General features: G+C 39.5%; 1 protein-coding gene across 2 annotated transcripts in view; it reads left to right on the forward strand.

The window, feature by feature from the left end:
* NSMCE2 (NSE2 (MMS21) homolog, SMC5-SMC6 complex SUMO ligase) overlaps positions 1-25,720 on the forward strand; it is a 202,961-nt gene that overhangs the window by 146,311 nt on the left and 30,930 nt on the right. The window lies entirely within an intron of this gene.

Below are 25,720 nucleotides of genomic sequence, written 5' to 3' on the forward strand. Positions count from 1 at the left end.
AGTGTTTGAGTATGATGTAACTAAAGTTACATTCCTATAAAAAGGCTGGCAAAAAGCAGCCCTTTAAGCTAATAATCTTCTCCAGTGGAATCACAGATAAACCCTGGAGCTTATCTCACGCAGTCCTCCCCTCCCCCACAGGGTAGCAGTTCTCAGCCGCCCTATGCTGTCTCCACTGGTAGTCACCTTTGATTGAGGCACCTCCTGGGACAAGCAGCTCATTCCGTTTCCAGGCAGTTCTAAGTGGTGGGGATGATTTCCTGTGTTGAGCCAAATTCTGTGCTCTTTGATGCCTGCTTCTCAGTACTAACTATTCCTTCCGGAATGAAACACAGTGAAAACTGGAGTGGGCTATCTTCATGAACTTGCATTTGTTACTTACAATATGCAGAGCAATTATGAAATGTTTCAGAGGATTGGTCTTTGTGCTTCATAACCTTAACCCTGGAAAAGAAGCATGGGCTCTGGAGTCAGAAGTGAAAAGAGTGCTGCCTGTGTGCCACCCACTGTAGCAGGCGCTTCATGGAAGTTAACTCGTTCATCCTGACCACAGCCCTCTGAAGCGTGTGCTCCATTTTACAGATGAGAAGCCTGAGACACAGAGTTAAGAAATGTGCTCAAAATCACCTGGCAGTAAGGGTCAGAGCCAGTATTCGAAATCAGGCAGTCTGGCCTCAGAGACCCTCCTCTCAGTCCTTCAGCGATGTTGTCAGCCAGCGCTTCAAATCCCCTGAGTGTACCCTATTAGACGAGACAGGAATTTCCTTAAACTGCCTTCCCCTTAGTTTCCTCATCTGTAGGAATGGACCAGGTTGTTATAAGAATTAAGTGGAATGCCACTCAACATGACCAGTGCTGCTTAATATCTCTGGGTTTAGTTTGGGGGTTTTTTTCCCTGTCTTTTTTTAGTTTGTTTTTTTTAATTTAGGCCCCACCTGGAACTTCTGATTCATTTAAATACTTTGTGGTATGTGGTTTGTTGTCACCGATTTGAGACTCATGTCAACATTGCTTCAGAATAAGCAGGATGTGTGTGTTTTTAATTAATAAGCTTGATAACCTTCGGAATGCAGCACAACTTCAGCCAGCATTGATGGGATTAGTTTTGGGTGATATTGAAGAGTCTCACTTCAGAATTTCATAGGGATTGTTCCTCAGATACTTAAAATGTACTTCCTTGCCCCGTTGACTGCTGAAATATTCATCTGGATGCGTACTCAAGGCCCCACAGCTTATACATAGCCCGATGCTAGTAAAAAGGAATGTGGTGTTCTTTTTTCCTGCACTTGATGGCTCCTGTGCAGTGACCCAATAAACTACTCTGAAAGTGAGCCCTAGAAAATATTATTAGCATCACCTACAAACATTTTGTATTTAAAATCTGAACATAGTAGAACTCAAGAGCTTATAAATATACTGGTTGATACAGGCTTCTCGTCAGCAAATGTGTTGGCTGAAGCGAGAGGAAATAATTATTTATTATTGTGCTTCCTTTTGAAGAGAGAAAAGACCCCTAAGGAAAATGTAAATAACTCCTTGAATACATTTATGTAATGAGAATTGGGGGTAATTAATTTCATCGAGACCAGCTGGAGAACTTTTGAGCGGATGGCAAGAGCATGCCGTGTGTTTGAAGACTGTTCCCCTGACCACATAATTGTGGTTTTCTTAAACTGGAACTGGGTCACGTCAAGGGCTGTGCCATTTGGATCTCAGTCTGAGCCAGATCAAAGGTGACAAGGCAGATTTGGAGATCTCTGAGGTTGTGTATCTTAGCAGGGCAGTACTGTTCCGTTCAACAGTCATTTATGGAATACCTCTGTTTGTGAGGCGCTGAGGGTGCGAGCATGTGACCTGTCCCCGCACTCCAGTGTGGGAGGACAGGTAGTTTCAGTGCAGATCAGCAGCGTCATGGTGGAGTGCAGGGTGCTTAGCCTGGGGGGGAGGCAGGAGGCCGAGGACAGATTGGTCTGAGGCTGCAGTGGGGACTCATGTGAGTCTTAAAGGATAGATTGGCACTAGAGGGTGTAGGCGCAATGGAAGGACTTTCCAGCTGACCTCTGTATCCTCGAGCAGCTCCAGACAGTACCCAGTCCCACCCACTGACTTCAAATCTTGTCATTATTTGACTGTTGAAGAAAAAATTTCTTTTTCTCAGTGATTGGCTGGTTCTGGAAGTATAAGTTGTAAAAAAACAAAGCAAACATTTGGGCCTTTCTGTCCCTTACCCATTTGGCCTGACCTGCTCCATCATAACCTGAGCGGGCTCAACTAAGGAGTATGCTAGAACCCCAGCAGCTAGGGCTGGTGGCAAAGGAGGCACCAAGGAAAATCACCTGCCCATAGGCTGGCATTCAAAGTATTGTAAAATCAGCAAGAGTCAGGCAGTAAATAGTATTCAAAATAGTCATCAGCGCTGAAGGCAACAGGGGCAGTGGCACATGGCATTAGTCTGCATCACTACAACAGTTTTGTGACCTTCAGCAAATGGCTTAACCTCTCAGAGCTCGGTTTTCCCTAAAATAAGCACTAATGACCATACCTCACTACACGGGGTGAAGGGTAGGCTGAGGAGTCAATGAACTAATTCATGGAAGCACTAGGAATAGTTTCTTGTTAGCTGGTAGGGGACAGAATTCCAGCTCTCTCAGGAGGAGACCCAGACATATCAAGACCTTTGCAGTTAGTGAGGTATTTAGTCCAGAGTGCCAATTCTCCACAGATATTATTATTAGTTTACCGTAGAAGCCAATTTATTCATTCTTCATTCATTCAATACAGACTTTTTGGATGCCTCTTCTGGTCCAGGCACTGTTCTCAGCACAAGGAAAAAAATTAGAGGAATCAGACCACGCAGGGACCTGGAGCCTGAGTAGGCCTAGCACACGGCGGGAATGACAGGATGTCCATGTGGAATGAGAGGGGAAGAGAAGCGGGAAAGGAGATCAGAGAGGCAGTGAGGACCTCAGAGCCGTTGTAAAGACTCTGACTTTGACTTTGAGGTCAATATGGGGTAAGAACTGAGAGAGTTATTCTAACAAGTGCTACTGATTATGGAGCTTATAGAATATAGCAGGCACTGTGCTAGATGCTTCACCCGCATTGTTTGATTTCGTCAGAGAGAAATGTGATGCAAGGCAGATGACATTGTCCCAGAGAGGAAACTGAGACAAGAGGGTTAGGAGCTTGCCTGGGGCAGGAGTCCAGTCAGGGTCTGTGTGACTTCCTGATGTTACACCGGAATTTAGTGAGTGTGTAGGAATGTGCTTCCCACCAGATTTGTTGTAGCAAGACTATGTTAGATTCCGACATCTTCTGTTTGTCCAGCGGACACTTTAAATGAGCTCACTCTTTCCACATGTAGACCCCACTGTTACTGAGTGCTTTTTAAGGGCAGGGTAGAATCAAGGCCCAAAATACCAAAGGTTCAGTTTCCTGTTCCTGACCACACTAGACCAGAAAATGAGGCAGCTTTCAGAGCAGCTGTCTCCACCCGTGAACCCGCACTTCAGCTTTGACTCAGAGCAGCCTGTGGGAACTGTCAGACTCCTTACTTTGCAAGATGTTGCTCTCAACTGAATGGATACCTGCAAAGTCAGGTTGAGTGTGCAACACCCAGCTACAGTGCAGAACATGAGGGCAGACAAGTCTTGTTGACCATAGATAATTGTTTTTGCAGGACCAAATGAGGACCTTTCCAATAATCCTCTTAATTCATACTCAACTAATTTGAAACTTGCGATGACTATTGAAGGCACTGAACTATAAGATAAAGAAGAGAGGGTGCTAATTTTTTCCCCACAAGTATATAAGTTAGCTGCCTCTTACATGCACAGTACAATGCTGGGTGCTAAGAATGCAAAGATAAGGGTCTCTGTCCCCTGTAGCTGTTTGGGAGGACCAGGTAATTTGCAGCTACTCCTAGTGCACTCTAAGTGTTCTTTTACCCATCTATTCCAATTGCTATGCACAAATTCAACTGTACATACTGAGCAAAAACAGAGAGAAGGAAACTACAGTTAAACAGTATAGGTGATACATGTCAGCTCCTTCATCTTGTGTCAGCCAAAGACACAGCATCTTTTCCAGGCCCAAAGGGAACACTAGCAGTGTTCAACCTTTCTAAGAGATTGTGAGGTCGGCTTTGATTTATATGAGATCTTCATTTTGTGCCTTAACTTTTAGAGTTTATTTCTGTAGATAAGGTGGGAATTCATTCTTCTGAGAGATGTACAGGCTGGAGTCAGACCTGATGTGAATGGACAAATTATTTGACTTCTATTACTGGGTGCTGATTATTAACCTATTTTTTTCATCTATAAGACAAGGATAATTATATTTATTTCATTGGCATTGGTGTGATGATTAAGTGAAAAATATCTAGAAAGATTCTGACAAGTTATTAACATAAGTGATAATTCCCACCCCATTTCTTAAAAATGTAGATGTGGACTGTGGGAGCCAATGAAAGTTTTTAGGCATAGGAGTGACCTGATCGATGTAGGTGTTAACAAAGATGGCTTGGTGTCACTGTGATGTATGGGCTTCATTAGAGAGACCTGAAGCCAGGAGACAAACTAGCAAATGGGAAAGTGTTTTAGATTAGCCAACGGCCTGAATGAGGGCAGGAACAGTAGAAATGGAGAGGAAGGAGCCGGGTTTCAGAGTCTGAAGAGTAGAATTGACAGACCTGGAGACTGGATTTAGAGGGAATGGAAGGAACATCAGAAGTAAAAAATGGCTTTGAGTTTTCCAGGTGAAGAGTTTGGATACATGTGGATTGAATGAACTGGTATGGAGACTAATAAAAGGTACTGTTTTACTGCACCCTGAGATTGTGTACCTGGCACTTGAGCTGAGGAATTTAATAGATTGTGTGATTTCGTATCCATGACAACTCTGTGGAGTAAGTAATATCATGGCCATCTTACAGTTGTAGAAATCTAAACTCAGAGAAGCCCGATATTATACAACTAGTCGGTGTCTCCTGAGGATCTGAACTTGCATTTGTCCGACACCAAAGTCTCACGTTAACTACGCCAATAAGCGAGCCCTGACCCTGGAGAAGGGGAAATGGAGTCAGGTTGGGAAGGTGAAGATAGGTCTCAGTTCTGGAAACATTCACTTGAGTTGCTCATGTAAGGCACAGGTATCTTGAGGCCAGCTGGGCAGTCAGACCTGTAGCTCCAGGGAGGGGTTGAGGGGAGATATAAAAATTTGGGCGTTGTTGACTTATGGTTGCTGTGGGGGAGTAAATGAGATCACTCAGCAAGGGATGTGGAGTTAAAGAAACGGACTCCGAGTACATGGAAGCTAGAAGGGGATGTCCGCCTGGTTTCGGAGTTTAACAGCACACACCTATATGGCATGTGATTTTTCTGACCAAAGTAGAGCATTGTACTCTGGTATATAAATTTGCATGGCATTTATTTTTCATTGGTAGGTCTTGAGTGCTCACTGTGTTGGTCATTGTTAGAAGTTGGTTCCTGCCTCCATAGAGCTTATGGTCTAGTGGAGAGCCACAAATAAAAAAGCAACTAAACAGCAATCACAATCCATCATCTACACCACAGGCTTTAGTATTATTATCGGGTGCTGCTTTAGGGGCCTATCTAAGATTAGCTCCAAAGCCGGGCTCAGGAGTTAAGATCACAGGTCATAATAGGAAATAAGGTTATATTTTAAAAAACAACTGCTGGGCCTAAAAATAACCATAGATTATATCTTTAGAGAAATGCTTGAGAATGATCACGAGAAAAATTGAGTTAATATATACTAAAATTAACTTGGTTACAGTTTATGCAGGAAGTTGCAGTTTTGAAGTGTGTAAGGCAAAAATTATACTAAAGATTACTTCTGCAAGTTCTTTGGGAAGCTGAGGCACTGTCTCTAAGTCAGTCCCACACAGACTCTTTGTTTCTCAAGTGTTGTAACTTTTGTAACTTTTTTTTCAGTTGAACAGCAGATGAAGTAGTTGGCTTGCCTCGAGGAGCCATGTTACACATTTAACAAAAGAACACTTATCTTTAAATCACAAACTTACACTTCACACAAGACCTGCACAGTAAGGGAAGGGAGGTGTGCACGGGGCTGGGACCACTGGGGAGGTGCTATTTCCACCACCCACCCCATTCATTCCCCCCCCCCAATGAATATGCTTGACTATGTGTGTGTGCGTGCGCACAGCTCCACTGTACAAATAGTAGAGTCAAATGTGCATATTGAGATTTCTTAGGTTTTTTTCCTGTATGCATAATTGCTCTGAGACCTACATAAAAGGTGCAAGTAGTAAATTTCTTTCCATTAGGACATAAAATTCCCAAGCTTTGGTGTTATACAGTAAGTAGCCCAGTGTCTAATTAGGCTGTTACCTTGATTCCAGTCTTCATTTTGAGAGGTTATCTAGCTAAATGGTGACGAACATAGCACTGGAGCCAGACTGCCCAGGTGTGAATTTCTGTTCCACCCATCACTAACTGCATGACAAAATACTTAACCTTTTAGGTGAAATACTTAGCCTCTGTGCTTAAGTTTCCACATCTGTAAAATGGGGATAATGGTACTACCTACATCCATGGGGTTGTGTGAGGAATAAATAAGTTAATAAAGCACTTAGAACCACACCTGGCAAATATGTAACAAGCAATCTATAAAGATTAGGTTTTAGTGCCATTACCATATTATGCCAGTGCATTAAATGACATGTTGTGTTTTTTTAAAATATATCTTTATTGATTTCAGAGAGAGGAAAGGAGGGGGAGAGAGAGATAGAAACATCAATGATGAGAGAGTCATTGATCAGCTGCAGCCCGCAACCCGGGCATGTGCCCTGACTGGGAATCGAACCCTGATCGCCTGGATCCTAGGTCGATGCTCAACTGCTGAGCCACGCCCGGCTGGGCAGATTAAACGACATGTTAAGATGGTAGCCAGGCCAGTGAGGACACATTTCCCCCAACACATTATAACTCAGTCACAGGTCAGCTCTCCTTTCATTTAGCGTGGAGGGAAGAGTCCCAAATTTGTCCCCTCTTTCTCTTTTAACATGAGGATCATTGGTCCCTGGTAAAACCAGGGTTGTCAATTTCAAGCTGCATAGCCAGAGACAAGGAGCTTTCTCTTCTTTAAAATAGAAAACCCCTTCTTTCCAAACACATGTGCAGTGGCTATGTTTAGCACTCTTCCACGAGCAGTGTGGAAAGAGCTGAAAGCCTGGGGTACTGCACGATGCCTTGCTCATGATGAGGAAGGCAGGCAGCCAGCCAGCTGGCCGTTGTGTGGTCTCCGTTCTGTACGTGTTGTCAGATCAGCAGGGGATTATGGTTCTTTTCTCTCCGGCTGAACTTTCCATCAGCCCCTTTGAGCTGCTAACTGGAAGATCCTGGTTGACACATCTCTTGGGCTCCTGTGTCTCTAGCAGCAGCAAAGAACAGTCTGGTGGTATGAGCCCCAGTTTGGAGTCGGTTGCTCAGACCTCGTATTGTGAGGCCACGGAATGTGTCCCTCACTGAACACCATCCCTAACTTGCCCTACAGGTTTGATACCGCCCTCCTTCCAGTGGGAAGCTGCAAAGTTGGAAACTGGACATTGCTAGTAGAATAAACTCATCAATTTCTTGGGCTTATTTCTAAAACCCCATACAGTAGAGTTATAAAGGGCCTTTTGACCAAGCAACGGTATAATTTACGCCCTGGAGGATGTGTTGATCTTGTTTCCTGTTAACTGCGTAAGGGTTAAAAACCATTACTGTGGTCACGTAGGTCAGACACCAGAGTCCGTGAGCTGGATCCAGCCCACAGATGTATTTGGTTTGGCCCACATAGCAGGACATGCATATATCAGTTGCAACATACAAAAATTGAGAGATTTCACATAACACTCTGCATTTCCAACTTCTTATTTTAAAATGTCAAATCTGACAACACGGGGTCCTTCCTCTCTCCCACGTGGAATGGTCTGCCTGAGCCGGGGAGTAGCACCCTCCACTTTGCCCTAGTCCCCACCTGGTGCTCCCTCCCTAGCCCCACAGTCATCAGAGATCAGAGTTTATAATTGTCGTAGAGCCTGGTGCCATGAGGCTTTTTTTAATATGATCCCAAATGAAAAGTGAAAATTCTTCTCATTACTCCCCATGACCTAAATGTAACGGGATGCTAAATACTGAGTCTCAGGCCTTTGCTTTCTGCTTTAAGATGTAAAATCCCAAGTAAAATATTCAAAATATCACACAGTTGAAAATTCTCCTTCCCTGATGTGTTCCCTGAGTGAGAGAACAGCCTCTTTTTTTTTACCTCTTTCAGGGTGGCATTTAATGCTGTTCTGGTTGCTACCAGTAATACAGGCTAAACAACAACCCAAAGTTGCACCCTCTGGCCTTATCCTTAGTCATCTGATTTTGGCTGCTGAGACAGTTTGAGGTTATAGGCTATATCTGGGGAAGGGAGCATGGAGACCTAGAGGGGAAATAGTGTTTCACTTCTACCAAGCTGAAAACTGAGTCATGGGCCTACATAATACAAAGGTGATTTGTGCAGAAGTATTTCTAAATTACTTCCATTTGGAACGCCATTTGCTTCTTTCTCTCTTTTGAGCTGCATGGCCAGCCCCCTTCCCCAAGTTTTTGCAGCCCCCCACCCCCCTGTCAGGCAAGCATGACCTGCCCCAGCTCAAATTCTTCTTCCTTTGTACCATTTCTTTATTCTGTGGGTAGCAGGAGTGTATTTCTGGAACTACCTGCCAGCCCCCTGAGGGCATTTTGAGCATGACACCATGAGGCCAGGCCAGCAGTCCATGAAAGAATTGTGTCATGAGAGTAAAAGGAGAGTTATTACTGTCGTAGAAGTTTAATAAGTTTGCAAAAATTCATTAAACACTTCAGGGGCTTTGCATAAAAAGTCGTGAGTATTAGTGATTCATTCCATTGTCATCTTTGTTTCAGCTTACCATAGAGATGTTTATTAGTTTGTTCAAATTCCCACGACTCCGATTTCACATCAGGTCGCAGACTCCTTCATCAAAACGTTTTTCGTAGCTTCAGTAGGTCTGAAATTTCAGAGTGTTGAGCAAGGCCTGCACTGAGCTAGGACATGATCTAATAAGATTGGACTCTCAAAACAAGAAGCACCAGTCTGTGGTTACAGGTTTTTGAGAAGGAAATGTTAAACTCTGCTGTGAGAACCTCAGAAAGATAATAACACATTTTAGGTTGGAAGCCGGTTTCTTGTTCATTTTTACCGTGACAGGTGGGACATTGAGGCAGAGACAGTGGAGTGGAACAAGATGTGCTTAAACAAGCACAATAGATGGTATCTATCTATTGGGAAATGCTAATAGTTTGTGTAATTAGTAGGATGAGACATCAGAAATGCTGAAAATGTTTTGCTAGGACCCCAAAGGGCGCTCAGGAGACTGGCTCCAAGATGCTCAAGTAGAGAAGATACATCATCAGTTAATGCAGACTGGAGTCCAGCAGAAGTGAGTTCCATTCCCAGCCCTCCAACCGTGAGATGGGGGCAAGTTATTTAACTTTCCTGCCTCCTCAATGTCCCTATCCCTAAAATGGGAATTGGAGCATGATAGACTCCATGGGGATGGAGAGACTTCACGGAGAATGTTTGGAGCAGTACCTCGCGTATGAGCAATAGAAGTTGCCACTAGGTTAAGTGAAAATTCATTAGCACTTTATTTTAGCTATTTTATGTAGTTTTTAAAATAAAGACCGATATCATAGTTTTGTTGGTGTTAATCCTCACCCAAGGATTTTTTTTCCATTGATTTTTTTTTTAGAGAGACTGGAAGAGAGGGGGACAGCGAGAGTGAGGGGAGGGAGGGAGGGAGGGAGGGAGGGAGGGAGGGAGGGAGGGAGGGAGGGAGGGAGGGAGGGAGGGAGGGAGGGAGATCGATTGGTTGCCTCCATTGGCAAGACTAGGCCAGACTAGGGCTGGGGATCAAGCCTGCAACCAAAGTACATGCCTTTGACCGGACTCGAACCCGAGACCCTTCAGTCTGCGGGCCAACGCTCTAACCACTGAGCCAAACCAGCAAGGGCTGATATCATAGTTTTTATCTTTAAGTTTTCCTCAGTGTTCCGTATACCTCCCAATATCTCATTCATTCTCCAGTAATCTTTTACTCTTTTAGCCAATCTAATGAGTAATGTAATGACTAGGTTAGCCAACCTCATGAGTAAATGCTTAAGGCCCATCTGAGCAGAGGTTTAGACTGACCCTGGGGCTGAGTCACTGAGATCTGTTTCGTGCTCTGGAGCTCTTTTTTGTTGTTTCCTGTTCATTTACTAAAGATCGTAAATTTTTCATCATCCTTTCTGCTGAATTACAATGTAACGATTAACAAGATATGTTTATGAAATGCCTTGTGTGTTTGTAATCACTCATAATAAAGTATTAATAAAGCATATAGTGGATTGATGGATTTATGTAGAATACAAGGGGAAAACCCAGTGCTCATGGTGATGTCATTTTTAATATGTTACATAATTACTACCACTGAAACCTAACTGAGTTTACCAGATTAATTGGGGGTCAAAGTTACAACCTGGTAGTTACTACCTTCAAACTGCCTTCCTTTTGTAACTGGGAGGGGGTAGGATTTTGTTCTGGGGAGCAGACTGTGGCATTTGCCCTTGCTGCCCCCTGCAGAGAACTTTGATCTATGCGCCCACAGCCAGAGGCAGAAGCAGATCACGCCTTTCCTCTACCAAGTAATAGACACCACGAAGAAAAGTGCTCTCCTCAATTCTGGATGGAATTAGACACCAGATAAGAACTCCCTTCAGCGCAGTTCTTTTCTTCATTTAAAACCCAGAATCTTTGTCCAAGCCTTGGGGGGGGGGGGGGGGGGTGATGGGGGGGTGCACAGATTGTTTGATGTTTCATTTTTCCCACACAACCTCCAAATAAGTAAATCTTATTTTCACCTTGGACTCTCAGAACCATAGACAATAAAAGCAGTTCATGGCTCCAACATAGTTTATGATGTCACTGGGAATTCTTGATAAAATCGTCAGCGTGAGTATGCCATTCAATTAATAAACCATGCTTTATTCGTGGTATATTGTGCAATATGTCAGCATTTCCCCTTTCTTTCCTGTAAACTGTAACTTTTCTGGTGATTAGCATTTAAAATCTTTTCCTGATTAAGGAATTGTCAGCTGAAATCATCAGGGATTTCCCCTTAGCTGTTTTGAAAGAAATCTGAAGAACTTAATGTGTTGCTTGGAAATTAAGAAACTTGGAATAATTTTTGTGACTCTAAATCATGAAATAGAATCAAGAGATGGTTGTTTTCCTTGAAAATAAGATAATAATAGAGCCAGAGAAGGAACAATAAAATCTTTAGAAATTATAAAGCCTTTAAAACATTTAATAAGCTTTAATGTCTCTGACCCATGCTTTTCAAAAGATGTACTTGTTACAGTGTAGGGGCCAAACTGAAATATAAACATTAAAATAAAAGTTCTGATGCTTGGAAAGTGGTTTCTTAATTTAATTTCCTGATTTCCTTGGAGTTAACAGAAACCTTTTTTGTTTTAAGACCTTGTTAGAAAACCTTTGAAGTATCAATCATGCATCCGTAGTGCCACCAGAACATGGAGGACACACTGGGGTAGTAAAAGCGTACTGACCACCACAGGCTAGAGACCTGTTGTAGGTGCAAGGGTTATGTAATGAGCTCTCTGCCCAGTGGTGGGTGGGCTGGGGGGAACAGGAGACAGCTGGCTGGTGTGATACAGGGTGGGGGGGCCTGTTTAAGAAGAGTGGTCAGAGAAAGCCTCTGAAAGGAAGTGGCATTTGAGCTGAATCAGAAGGGACCTGTAGGGATAGAGCACAGGGAGAACTCAACAAGTAGAAAGGAAAGAAAACAGCCTGTACAAAGGGCTGGGGCTGGAATAAATTGTTATTCAAGATCCAGGAGAGGGCAGATGAAGCTGGAGTATAAGGCAAGGGTGATGGAAGAAGACCTGAAAGGTAGGAAGTCCATTATAGAGAGCAAAAGATTTAGCATTTAGCTTCATTTTATGCAGTCTTCCTTCTACTGTCTTTCAGAATCATCCCAATTCTAAAAATGCCATGTGAAAAACACTTTCAAGGAATAGTAAGGGCCTGTATGTCAAGTCTGAAACAACTGCAAAGTCCAAATTTGTATTCAATGGCAGATAGGCTGTACTGGTAACGGTAAAGAGCAGGATCTCATGACCTGCAAGCTACACGTCTCTTGTCAACTTCCAATTAAACTAAGGAGACTGACACACATCCTTAAAACTGGTTAACTTGTGACTGCTCCTCTCCATCCAGCCTCAGCCCCAGCCCCAGCATATGTGTTACATGTGCCCCATTGTTCCTCAATGTCCCATGTTCCTCCATGGACAAGTGTGACTGCTCTGTCTGGTAACAAAGAAAGGAAATAAAGCCCTACCACTTTACTTTCCTCCTCTGGACAGGTAAGAGAATTTGGTTTTTCAGGACAAGATGAGAAAGCAACAGAGCCAGAATGATAGAGGCTCAGTCTACCAGCTGTTACAAGACAGTGGCAGAAAGCTACCGATGCTGTCTTCCTCTTATCTCCCAGCCCACCAGGACTTTCTGCACGGCGCTGTGTGGCCAGTTTCAGGCTCTAGAGCATTTCCAGAATGGTCACTTAGAATCATGGAAAGTGAAAACGATTGGCACAAGGCATTCAAAGACTGATACTCAAATAGCGTAGCAAACATGCGGAGATTTGAGTTGGATGGATGCCGGAGATGATTTGTTGAAAATAATTTAGCAACTAGAGGCAAAGTCTTTATTGCCTCAGCAGATATTAAGCCAGCTCGCCAATTCCTCACTGCCATTGAAAGCCTGTACAGATCTTGTAAAGGAATGTACTTTTCTAGCTTTGCAGTTTCCTTTCAAGAAGCCTTGCATTTTAAACACTTGGTCTCTCCCTGAAAATCACCAAGTTCAGTTGGTGGTTGTCTGCCAGGCATCTTTGTTACTCCTCTGCAAGTGGGGCTGGCATCCTGACAGTAGCTATTTTTCTCAGGATTAAGTGCTGTACAGCAAGTCGATAAGTTCTTGGAATTGCAGTGAAATGACATAAAACAAAACCAGCATTACCATGGGCTAATTGGTAGAACCAAGAGTTAAGTTCCTGTGGCATCTTATCAATGTTCTAATGAAATAGGTGTTATCCAAGGACCACCAACATAGCGACCTACAAGCTTTCATTCAAGCTGTTGAGTTCATTTGTGTGCACTGTGCCTGAGCAGTGTGCCAGAGCTGGTGATACCACGATTAAGTACGCTGCTAGGTAGGGTCTGCATGGGGAAATGGGTGGAGTGTGAGGGGTACTGTACTAGCAGAGGTGTAAAGCAAGGGACTGTAAAGAGTAGAGTGAGAGCAGCTGATTCAAGAGAGAGAGGTGGGCTTCAGGGAGGGCTCAAAGGAGTGAGAGACTCATTGCAGAGGCCAAGGGAAGAAGATGCTTCGGCACAGAGTCACATGAGCCGAGGCGCACAGAAGACCAACCTTGCATAGCATGCTCCTTCATCGCTGACTTCTCTTGTGTGACTTGGCCTTTTTTCTGTTTCCTTTTCATGTGTGTTTTGGGAACAGATGGAAGGACAGTTAACAGGGATAGAGAGGTAGGGACAATTGCAGTAGGAGAGTAGGGACAGGGACTGTGGGGCTCCATGTAGCAAAGCAGTATTACATGAGCTTTCGAGTCTGAAAGACCTGGCCAGTTCCTTTACCTCAGAGCGCCAGTTTCCACATCAACAATGTGGGAGAGCGTGTGTCTGGGCTGCTCTGAGGGTAAGATGAGGTCCACGGTAGCATAGTCAAGGGCCGGGCTATGAGAGTCAGATAGACCTGTGTTCAAATCACACTGCCTGCTTACGTTACCTACATAGTTTTTGCGTGACCCTGAATCTCAGTTTTCTCACCTATAAAATAGGAATAACTATTTCCCTCATGTTTATGAAGATTCAATTAGCTTATTCCTGAAAAGTGCTTATTAGGACATTGCTGAGTGCATGATATGCAACAAAGATTAGCTCACCTCCATCATCACCTGTCATAGACCCTCGCTGAAGGTTCAGTTCCTTGAGCCTAAGGAAATGTGATCGTTTGCCAAACAAACAAAATTGAAACAGAACCTTAGATACAGAGAACATTTTAACGGTTGCCAGAGGGGAAGGGATTGGGGACTGGGTGAAAAAGGTGAAGGGATTGACAAATACAAATTGGCAGTTAAAAATAGTCATGGGGATGTAAAGTACAGCATAGGGAATATAGTCAAAAATATTGCAATAACTGTGTATGGGACCAGGTGGGCACTGGAACACTGTGTAAAGTATATGATTATTGCCCGGCCGGCCGTGGCTCAGCGGTTGAGCGTCGACCTAGGACCTAGGCGATCAGGGTTCGATTCCCGGTCAGGGCACATGCCCAGGTTGTGGGCTCGATCAATGACTCTCTCATCATTGATGTTTCTGTCTCTCTCTCCCTCTCCTTTCCTATCTCTGAAATCAATAAAGATATTTTAAAAAATTTAAAAAAAAAAGTATATGATTATCTAATCACTATGCTGTATACCTGAAACTAATACAAAACAATATTGACTGTAAACTGTAATTGAAAAATAAAGTTTAAAGTTCTTTTTAAAAAAAAAGAAATATGAAGGTTTGCAATTTTAAGTCCTTTGGTAATTTATTCACTGTAACTGTGCTAAGCGAAAGCCTCACCATTTTAGCAATTTATCATGAAGACATCTTCCATTCAGGCCTCACTGCATTTATTTTCTTTTGTTGGGCAGTAGCCTTATTCTTGTCAAATACCAGATGGTGACAAGTGCCATTCCTGGGCAAGCAAATGAATGAATAGCATACCTTCCTCTTAAAATCAGTTCACCTAATTTGAGTGTAAACATCAGAAGAACTCAGTTTAACTATATATATATATATATATACATATATATATATACGCTCAGATTTGTGGAAAGCATTGGCCAAGGCCCTGCTCTCAAATGACTGACTGTCTTGTTGGAAAAATAAAACCTACAGAAAACAATTAGGCAACATTATAAAGTATATAACAAGGTACAAAGTCTATTCTAAGTATGTTTATGACACTAACAGTAAGTACATGGGTCATCCAGGGGAGGGAGAAGTTGCTGGAATTGTCAGGGGTGGGTCCAGGCTTTAGGAACTATCTTACAGCCAACCAGCATGATGTCTTAGAATAATCATAGCTTTGGGTTTCATATCATCCCTCCACCTTCCCAGCAAACCCTAAAGATGAGTCCATCCTGGGAAAGATGACACATTGATTTAAAGCCAATGGTTCCCTTTTTCTACCTCTCCTCTCCTCCATGCTTTGAAATTCTTCATTACCAAGCTGTATTTACAAATAATTTATATCTTCCATGTTTTATTAATCAAAGATAGTTGCCCTTCAGAGATCTTGATGAACATAACTTACATGAACTTAGTGTAGCAACCCTGTTAATCTAATTTCAGTTTAGAGAAAAAAAGAAGAAACTAAACTCTCACTTATTAATTATAAATTTAGGATATAAACTTAGGATATCATGCATATATTTGCATCCAGAAAATATGCAAAATCCAAAATCCACACAGGAAAGCATTGATAACCTGGACTAAATAAAATTTTAAAAAATTAGATTAATTATGGCTCAAAACACCCTGAGGAAAGTCAAAAGAAAAACCATTTAACTGAGGAGGGAAATTGTAATTCACATGATAGAGGCTTAATTTCCTGCACAAATTAAAGCAAAGCAATAGGAAAATGACCGATGAATTTTCTAAAAATTCAAAGGACATAAATAAGCAGATCCAGAAAAAAAAAATACCAATTACCAGTAAGCATATAAGATGTTTACTCTTACAAAAGAAATGAAAATAAAATAACTTTTTTACCTATCAAAGTGGTAAAGATGTACACGTTTGGTAATACTCAGTGTTGTAGAAAATATGGGGAAATAGGCATTCTCAAAAATGTTAGTAGGAGTATTGATAGGTAAAGCCTTATTTAGAGGGTGATTTGGCAAAATCATTTGTGTTTAAAATGCATATACCCTTTAACAGTGACACCATAAGTGATTTATTCAACAGATAGATCCACACACTTAACCAAAGGTATGTATGCAGTAATGTTTATTGCAGTATCTATCATATCAGCTAGAAAATAGAAGCAAGACTTCAGCTTCTGATCAAGGTGAAGTAACATGGACCACATTTAAACTCCACTTGAAACTCTTTAAACGAAGGAAAAAATGACAAAATATATGAAACAGTAGCACTTAGGACATTAAACACCACCTATTGGAAGGTACTGATCTTTGAGGAGAGAAAACAAAATGAGCCACATGATTACTTCAGCTTACTGCCTAGAGAAAGTCTCCAGGACACTGTACAGGGAGCTAGAACGTAGGCAGATCCCTGTGGTCTACCTGATTGGAGATGTAGTTAGGAGTCCGGGGAAGCCAAAATGGCTAGACTAGAAGAGGAGCTACACAGAGAGAAATCTAGAGAGCTGAGGAGGTCTCCCTTGAGTACTGAGTTGAATACAGATGAGCACATGCATCTGAGGAAATGCCCCAAGGCCAAGAAAGAACAATCTAAAGGATTAGAGAGAACAGTGCCTGGAACTCACAGAGGATGGGAATAGTGTCGCTTCTCAATACCCAGAAAGGAAAAAATTTCATAATGCAGAGGCATTAAAGTCTTGCCTCAATAATGAGGAAAAATTAACCATAGATTAAATCAACACGACTCTGGTCACCCTGAACAAATCTTAAAAGCAAGACCCAAAAGGATCAAACTGTTTCCAATTAATTTTAACTGCATCCCAGAACAAAACTCAAGAATGTTTATAAGAAAACAAAAATAAACATTACTCCACAATGCCTCACATCCAATAAAAAATTACTAGGCAAGTAGCAGGAAAATATAACCCATGATGGGGGGGAGGGTCAATCTATTGAACTGACTCTGAAATGCTGAAATGACACAGATATAAAAATAAGTAAACGAGCATTAAAACAATTGTTATGACTGCATTCCATATGTTCAGAAAGCTAGAGGTAAGATTGCCCATGTTAAGTAGACATGGAGGAGACACACGCACTCACACACACATGAATTAAACTTCTAGAGATGAAATCTACAATGGCTGAGATTTTTTTTTTTAATCTGGATGGTATCGATAACAGACTAGACATTGCATAAGAAGAAATTAGTGAATTGGATGGCACAGCATTAAAAACTCCCTGAAATAAAACACAAAGAAAAGACTTTTTAAAAATGAACAAGGCACCAGTGAATTATGGGACAGTTTCAAGGGGTTAAATATATGTCATTGAAGTTCCCAAAGGAGAGGAGAAAAAGGGAGAGACTGAAAAAATATTGAGAAATAATGAGTGAAATTTTTCCAAATTTAATGAAAACTATGAACCCACAGATCCAAATTCAACAAATCTAAGCACAAGAAACATTGTAATCAAATTGCTTAAAACAAGTGATAAAGAGAAAAATTTTAAAGCAACCAATGGGAAAAAGACATGTTACATACAAAGTAACAAATACAAAAATGGAAGTACATTTCTCATAAATGATGAAGACAGTGGAGCAAAAATTTTGAAATATTGCAAGGAAAAAATTATCAATTTAGAATTCTTTACTCAGAAGAAATATCTTTTTTTAAAAAGATGAGATAAAGACTTTTCAAGACATAGAAAATGTGAAAGAATTTATCGCCAGCAAAGCTGAATTATAAGAAATGTTAAAGAAAATTCTTCAAGGAGAAAGAAAATAATATCAAATGTAAAGCTGGATCTACAAGAAGTAAAGAGTACTATAAATGATAACTGTATAGGTATATATGAAGACTTTTTCTTTGTTATTTTAACCTTTTTAGATAATCATGAACTTTTTAAAGCAGAAAGAATAACTTTATATCATGTGTAGAAGTAAAATATATGACAATAGCACAGAGGCTGGGAGAGGAGAAATGGAAGTATATTGTTTGAAGTCTCATAATACACGTGAAGTAGTATAATATCACTTAAAAGTAAACTGTGGTAAGTTAAAGATACATTCTATAATCTAAAGAAATCACTGAAATACCACCACAAATTATTGTACCTAATAAGCAGATAATGTGGAATCGAAACAATCTAAAAGTTACCAGTCCAAAAAGTAAAAGAGGGAAAAATGGAATAAAGAACAGTTGGAACAAAGAGAAAACAAATATCAAGGTGGTAGATTTGAACCCAGCCATGTCAGTACTCATTAAATGTAAATAATCTAAGCACAGGAGCTAAAAGACAGAGATTATCAGACTGGCTATAAGAGCAAGGTCCAACTATATACTACCTATAAGAAACCCACTTTAAATATAAAGACATAAATAGACTAAAAGTGAATGGAAGCCCATACTGACACTAATCAAAAGAAAGCTGAAGTGACTGTTTATCAAAGTAAATTTCAGAGCAAAGAATATTACTAGGGATAAAGAAGGTCATTACATAATGATAAAAGGATTAATTCATCCAGAGGACATACATTGATAACACCTAATAACAAAGCTTCAAAATTTAGGAAACAAAAACTGATGGAACTGCAAGGAAAAATAGATACCCACAGTTACAGTCAGAGATTTCAACAAGCACTCAGAAAATCAGTAGGGATATAGAACACTTGAACAGCACCATCATCCAACTTCACCTAATTGACATTTATAGAACTTTCAACTTAATGAAGCAGGATATGGTTTTTCTTTTCAAGTGCATATGCTGCATTTACTAAAAGAGATCACATTCTGTGCAATAAAATATGTCTCAATAAATTTAAAAGGATTTAAGTCATATAAAGTAGAATTAAATTAGAAATCAATGAAGGAAAGGTATCTGGAAATTTTCCAAATATTTGGAAACTGAATACATACTCTAAATAACCTGTGGTCATAGAGAAATCAAAATGGAAATTAAAAAGTATTTTGAATTAAATGAAAATGAAAATAACATATCAAAATATATAAAGTACAGCCAAAGCAATAAAGAGAAATGTATTTAAGCACTTGCCCATACTAGAAAAGAAGGAAGGTCTCAAAGCAGCTGTCTCAGATTCCAGGCTAAGGACTGTAAAAAAAAAAAAGAGCAAATGAAATTTACAGTGCACATATGAAAGGAAAAATAAAGACCAGAGTGGAAATTAATAAAATAGAGATCAGAGAATCAGTAGAAAACCTGAAACTAAAAGCAGATTGTTTGAGAAGATCAGTATAATTGATAAAACTCTAGCCAGACCAATGAGGAAAAAAACAAATGATTATACATATAGGTACTAGTATCTGGAATGAGAGAGGTTACATCAGCACTGTTACTACACATATTAAAAGTACAATCAAAATTATGAACAACTTCATGCCAAATAATCCAACAACATAGATATGAAATGGACAAATTTCTTTAAAGCCTCAAACTGCCAAAGCTAACTTAAAGAAGAAATAGATAACCTAAATAGTGCTATATCTATTAAAGAAATTGAATTATAGTTTAAAAAAACAAATACATTTCCACAAAGAAAAGTCCCGTATGGCTTCATGATGAATTCTACCACATATTTAAGGAAGAAATAATGCCAGTTCTACACAAACTCTAACAGAAAATTGATGAGAAAGTACTACTGAACACATTCTATGAAGCCAGTATTACCCTGATACCAAAGCCAGACAAAACCACAAACCAATATTCCTCATAAACATAGATAAAAAAATTTTAAACAAATTTTTAGTAAATGGAATCCAAATATATATTAAAAAGATAATACATTATGACCAAATGGGGTTTATTTTAGGAATGCAAGGTTGGTTTAATATTTGAAATTGATCAGTGTAATTCACTATATTAACAGATCAAAAAGAGACCATGTGATCATTTCAATAGATGCAGAAAAAGCATTTGACAAATTCCAATATTGATTCTTGATAAAAACTCTCAGCAAACTAAGAATAGAAGGGATCTTCTTAAGCATAATGGGCGTCTATGAAAACCCTATAGCTAATATACTTCATGATAAAAAACTGAAAGCTTATTCTTTAATGAAACAAGCAAGAATGTCTGCTCTTACCATGTCTATTTGGCATTGTACTGGGGATTCTAACAAGTTCAGTAAGGCAAGAAAAAGTGTTTAAAGCGTCCAGATTGGAGATACATATTTAAAAAAAAAAAAATTGCTACAAGAAATGTCTGAAATTTTACTGCCTATATTTTCTTCTAGGCTTTTTATGGTTTTGCAACTTACATTTAAGTCTTTAATCCATTTTGAGTTTATTCTTGTGTATGGTGTAAAAAGGTCGTCTAGTTTCTTTCTTTTTTTTTTTTTTGTATATCCAATTTTCCCAGCACCACTTATTAAATAGACAATCTTTACCCATTGTATGTTCTTGCCTCCTTTGTCAAATATTAATTGACCATAAAGGCATGGGTTTATTTCTGGGCTCTCTATTCTGTTCCATTCGTCTGTATGTCTGTGTTTATGCCAGTATCATGCTGTTTTGATTACTACGGCTTTGTAGTGTGGTTTGATATAAGATAGTGTGACATCCGACTTTGTTCTTCTTTCTCAAGAAGAGGCTATTCAGGGTCTTTAGTGTTTCCATATAAACTTTTGGAATATTTGTTCTAATTCTGTGAAACATTGTTATTTTAGTAGCAATATTTTTTCTGATATATCTCCTCTGGCACGGGAAACAAAAGAAATAATAGTAATAATCAAATGGGACTACATAAAACTAAAAAGCTTTTGCACGGCAAAGGAAACCATCAACAAAATGAAATGGGAGAACATATTTGTCAAGGATACATCTGATAAGGGGTTAATTTCCAAAATTTATATAAAGAACTTATACAACTCAACACCAAAAAAAAAGCAGTCCATTTTAAAAATGGACAAAGGACCTGAATAGGCACTTCTCCGAAGAGGACATATAGATGGCCAACAGATATATGAAAAGATGCTCAACATCACTAATTATCAGAGAAATGCAAGTTAAAACCACAGTGATATATCACCTCAGGCCTGTCAGTATCTATCATCAATAAATGAACAAACAATAGGTGTTGGCAGGAATGTGGAGAAAAGGGAACCCTCATGCACCTTTGGTGGGAATGCAGACTGGTGCAGCCATTGTGGAAAACAGTATGAAGTTTCCTCAAAAAGTTAAAAATGTAACTGCCTTATGACCGAGCAATTTCACTTCTGGGAGTATATCCGAAGAACCCCAAAACTAACTGGAGATATATGCACCCCTATGTTCATTGCGGCATTATTTACAATAGCCAAGATTTGGAAGCGGCCCAAGTGTCTGTTAGTAGGTGAGTGGGTAAAAAAGCTTTGGGACATTTACATAATAGAACACTTCTTGGCTATAAAAAAGAAGGAAATCTTACCTTTTGGAACAGCATGGATGGCCCTGAAGTGAAGTAAGCTAGTCAGAGAAAGACAAGTACCTTATGATTTCACTTATATGTGAAGTCTAATGAACAAAATAAACTAACAAACAAAATAGAAACCGACTGATAGATACAGAGAAGAGACTGACAGCTCTCAGAGGAGAGGGGGTTGGGGATCTGGGTGAAAAAGGTGAAGGGATTAAGCAAAAAAAAAAGCAGGCGCAGACAATGAATGGTGATTGCCAAAGGGGAAGGGGGTAGGGGAGGTTGGAGGAGGACATGGGGGGATAAATGGTGGCGGAAAAAGGCTTGACTTTGGGTGGTGAGCAGACGATGCAGTATACAGATGATGTTTTACAGAGTCGTATACTTGAAACCTGTATGATTTTATTAACCAGCGTCACACTAATAAATTCAGTTTTATAAAAAGCCTCCAGATTGGAAAGAAAGTAGTAAAACCCTTTACTTGAAGTTGGCATGGTCATCTGTACAGAAGACCCATTGGAATCTACAGAAAGAAATACTATAACTAAAAATTGAGTTGAGCAAATTTGCATGATACAAGATCAGTTTTTAAAAAGCCATATATCTCCATATACTAACAAACCATCATAAATAGAAAATTATTAAATGCCATTTATAATATCAGAACATATTAAATACCTTTGGATATATCTGACAACAGATAGGCAAGAACTGTAATTTGCTGCTGAGAGAAATCAAAGAAGACCTAAATAAATGGAGAGATACATCATGTTACTGAGTTGGAAGACTCAGTATACTTAAGATGTCATTTCTCACCAGACTGATAAGTTGATTCGAGCAACCCCAGTAAAAACCCCAACAGGTGTTTTTTGTTGACATTGATAAGCTTATTCTGAAATTCATGTGGAAATGCAAAGGACCTAAAGCAGCCAAAATAACTTTCAAAAGAAGTCCAAAGTTAGAGAAGTTACTCTACCTGACTGTAAGACTTATAAAGCCATAGTAATGAAGACAGTGTAGTAAGACAGACACAATTTAACAGATTGCTGGAAGAGAACAGGGTTCAGAAATGGACCCCCACATCGACACCAGTTGATTTTCCACAAATTCGAAAAGATAGCTCTGTGGCTTTCCACAAACATGCAAAAACAGTTCAGCCCTTTTCAACAAATGGTCTTGCAGCAGTTAGCTGTCCATGTGTTAAAAATAAATTTGATGCATACTGCACTTCACATATGAAAATTAACTCAAAATGGTCATAGATCTAAATGAAAAACCTAAAACCATGGAAGTCCTAGAAGAAAACATAGGAGAAACAGTGATCATGGTTTAGGCAAAGATTTCTTAAACACAACACAAAGAAACAGTCTCCTTTTTTAAATCGTAAGTTAACGTCCTCAAAATTAAGAACTGTTCTTTAAAAGAAATTAGCAGAATGAGTAGATGAGTGACAGACTGGGAAATGTTACTTGTACATCACAAATCTAGTAAAGGACTTGTATCCAGAATGCAAAAAGGGCTCTCAAACTCAATTTTTAAAAATCCAATAAAAATGGAAAAAAGATTTTGAAAAGATATTGAAATGGACAAAAAATATTCAAGTGAACAGGCACTTTAAAAAAAATATGTGGGCGACGAAAAAGCACATGTAAAGATACTCAGTGTCTTTAGTCACTGGGGAAATGCAGATTAAAATCATAATGAGATACCACTACACATCTATAAGAGCGCTAAAATTTAAAAAAATAAAGGGATGTGGAGTATCTCATTCTCTTAGATAGCTGGTGGGAATGTAAAATGATACATCAGAAAGCAACTCATCAGTTTCTTTAGAAGTTAAATATATACCTACCATACAACCCAGTCACCCCATTCCTAGGAGTTATACAGAAAGCACTGGAAGCATATGTCCATACAAAGATTTCTAACAGCTTTATTTATAATTGTTCAAAACTGGAAACAACCCACATGTCAGTCAGTTGCTGAATGGACACATGTTCTATGGCATATCCATGCAATGGAATGCTCCTCAGCAAAAAGGCAGAAACAGACTTCATACATGCAGCAAGGAGCTAAACAAAAAAAGCACATACTATATGATTCTTTATATAAACTTTTTTACAATGCAAATTGACCTAAAGTCGCAGAAAAGAGATCAGTTATTGCCTGTAGGCGGTGGGGGTAAGTGGGAAGGTATGGAAGGAAGGGGCTACTCAGGGCTCAAGGAAACCTTTGGGAAAATTGATATGTTCACTATCCCGATCGTGGTGGTTTCATGGATGCATACATGTCAAACATCCAGTTGTACACTTTACATTTTAATTCATTGTATGTATTGCAATTATACCTCAGTAAAGAAGGGGGACAGGAAGCTACTTGAATGTTTATTATTAGGGAATTAATGAAATGAATTCTGAATGCTGGTAAAACAATATTAAACAGCTATTTTTTAAAATGAAGTCAACCTATATGTGTGAATATGAAATGATACCCCTAAATATTATAGAGTTAAAAGGCAAAGGTGCAAAACATATGATTCCTTTTTGAGTGAAAATAGGCATATGTGTGTATATATGTGTCTCTTTATATAAAGTATGTATATACAAATACATACATTTGGGGGGGGTGATTTTTTGAAGCATGCACAAAAGCTTAACCATGCTTATTTCTGAGGATTGGGATTGTGGGTTTGTGGACAAGGGAGGGAGGCTTGTACTTCTCATTTTATTCACTTGTGTTGAAACTTTTAACCATATGTGTGCACAGTTCTCTTATAAGTTTGAAAAGAAAACTTGGTTTAAAAAGATAGAAAGAAAGAAAAGGAAAGACAAAAACAAAAATTGAGAATTGTCGATTGAACTATAATTGCCAATTGAATAATTACCAATTGAAAAATATAAGTAATATATAGTCCATTGGTTTTTATTTTTTTTGAATTGTTATAGAATGCCAACCTTTAGAGGAGACTTTAAAGATTATTCTGGCTTAAGAAACTGATTTTATGGGTTTGTCCCAAATAACTAAAATATTTTGTGCCTCATTTCTTGATCACATTGAATTTAGAGAGCATTATTTTTCAAAAGCCCTTTTAAATTGAGCTAAAGAAAATTAACTTTTAGTAGTGAGAGCTACAGCCTTGTTGCAAGAGGACAAATACAGATCTAAGGAGGTGAGAGGTATTTTCCATGCAAGTATCAGACACAGTGTAAGGAAATAAAATGTGTTGAAAGTAAGATTTCTTTGGGAATATTGTAGACTCGAGCATTTGACCTGAAAGACCTCATTTCTCCAATGTGGTATATTGTTGAATGATTTAAGGCAAAACCATATTGAGTAATCAGTTGTCATAAGGATATCATGAATGCGTTTACAAAGATTCTCCTGCCTCTAACTGGGTCTGACTAGATTGATGAATAGGTAACCTGGGACTCCCTCTGACTCTTTTGAGATTAGTGTGGATTAAAGAGCTCCTCCTCAAAAAAAGATTGCCGTATTCTAGAACTATCTTAATTATGGGCGAGGTTTTCCCTGCACAAGGAAATACATTTTTTAAAGCTGTTTGCTTTAGTGAGACTAACTTTTGAGGAAATAGCACAGGCCAGTTTTCCAAGTTGGATAGTCACTGTTAAGAGGCAGACACCACCCAAAGACTGACCCTTTTCTATGGATGCTTCTGATTTTTTTTTTTCTTTTAAGTTTTATCACATTGAAATTGTCAGAATCATGTCCACAAATAGCATTTTCTAAACCCGATTGTAGGAACCTTTATGATACACCTGTCTGTAGAGGAGATTCCTAAATTATTTACAAGACATGCATTAGTGCAAGGTAAGGTTGAGCTAAGTATAAGAATTATGTTCCCCATTGAAAGGTCAGTTTGCATGCCCTTTGCATTAGCTTCTAGTGAAAATAAATGTGTATAAAAGCACTAGGAGAGCTATGAGCGTGTAAATGACTGAGCACTTTGAGGGCCAGACTGGGTTTTGTGACAGGTACAAGGAGTGTTTCAGTACATGTTTTCACTGGAGAAAATCTGGACACCGAGCCCGCTGGTTTGGGAACTTGGTTTGCTGCAAAGCCAGAGGTGGTGGTGAGTAGTTCTCTCGTGAGAGCCCAACTCAGGGATGTTCAAACTGTGGTCTTGAGGATCCTCCGTGTGATTCAGAGGCTGGTGCACAAAATCTGAACCTCACTGTTTGGTTTCTGACATGATTCAGTGATAGCATAGCCTTCCTGGGTGCTTCATCAGAAGTAGTGTCA

This window comes from Miniopterus schreibersii (assembly GCF_964146895.1).
Source record: "Miniopterus schreibersii genome assembly, chromosome: 17".
Classification (NCBI taxonomy): domain Eukaryota; kingdom Metazoa; phylum Chordata; class Mammalia; order Chiroptera; family Miniopteridae; genus Miniopterus; species Miniopterus schreibersii.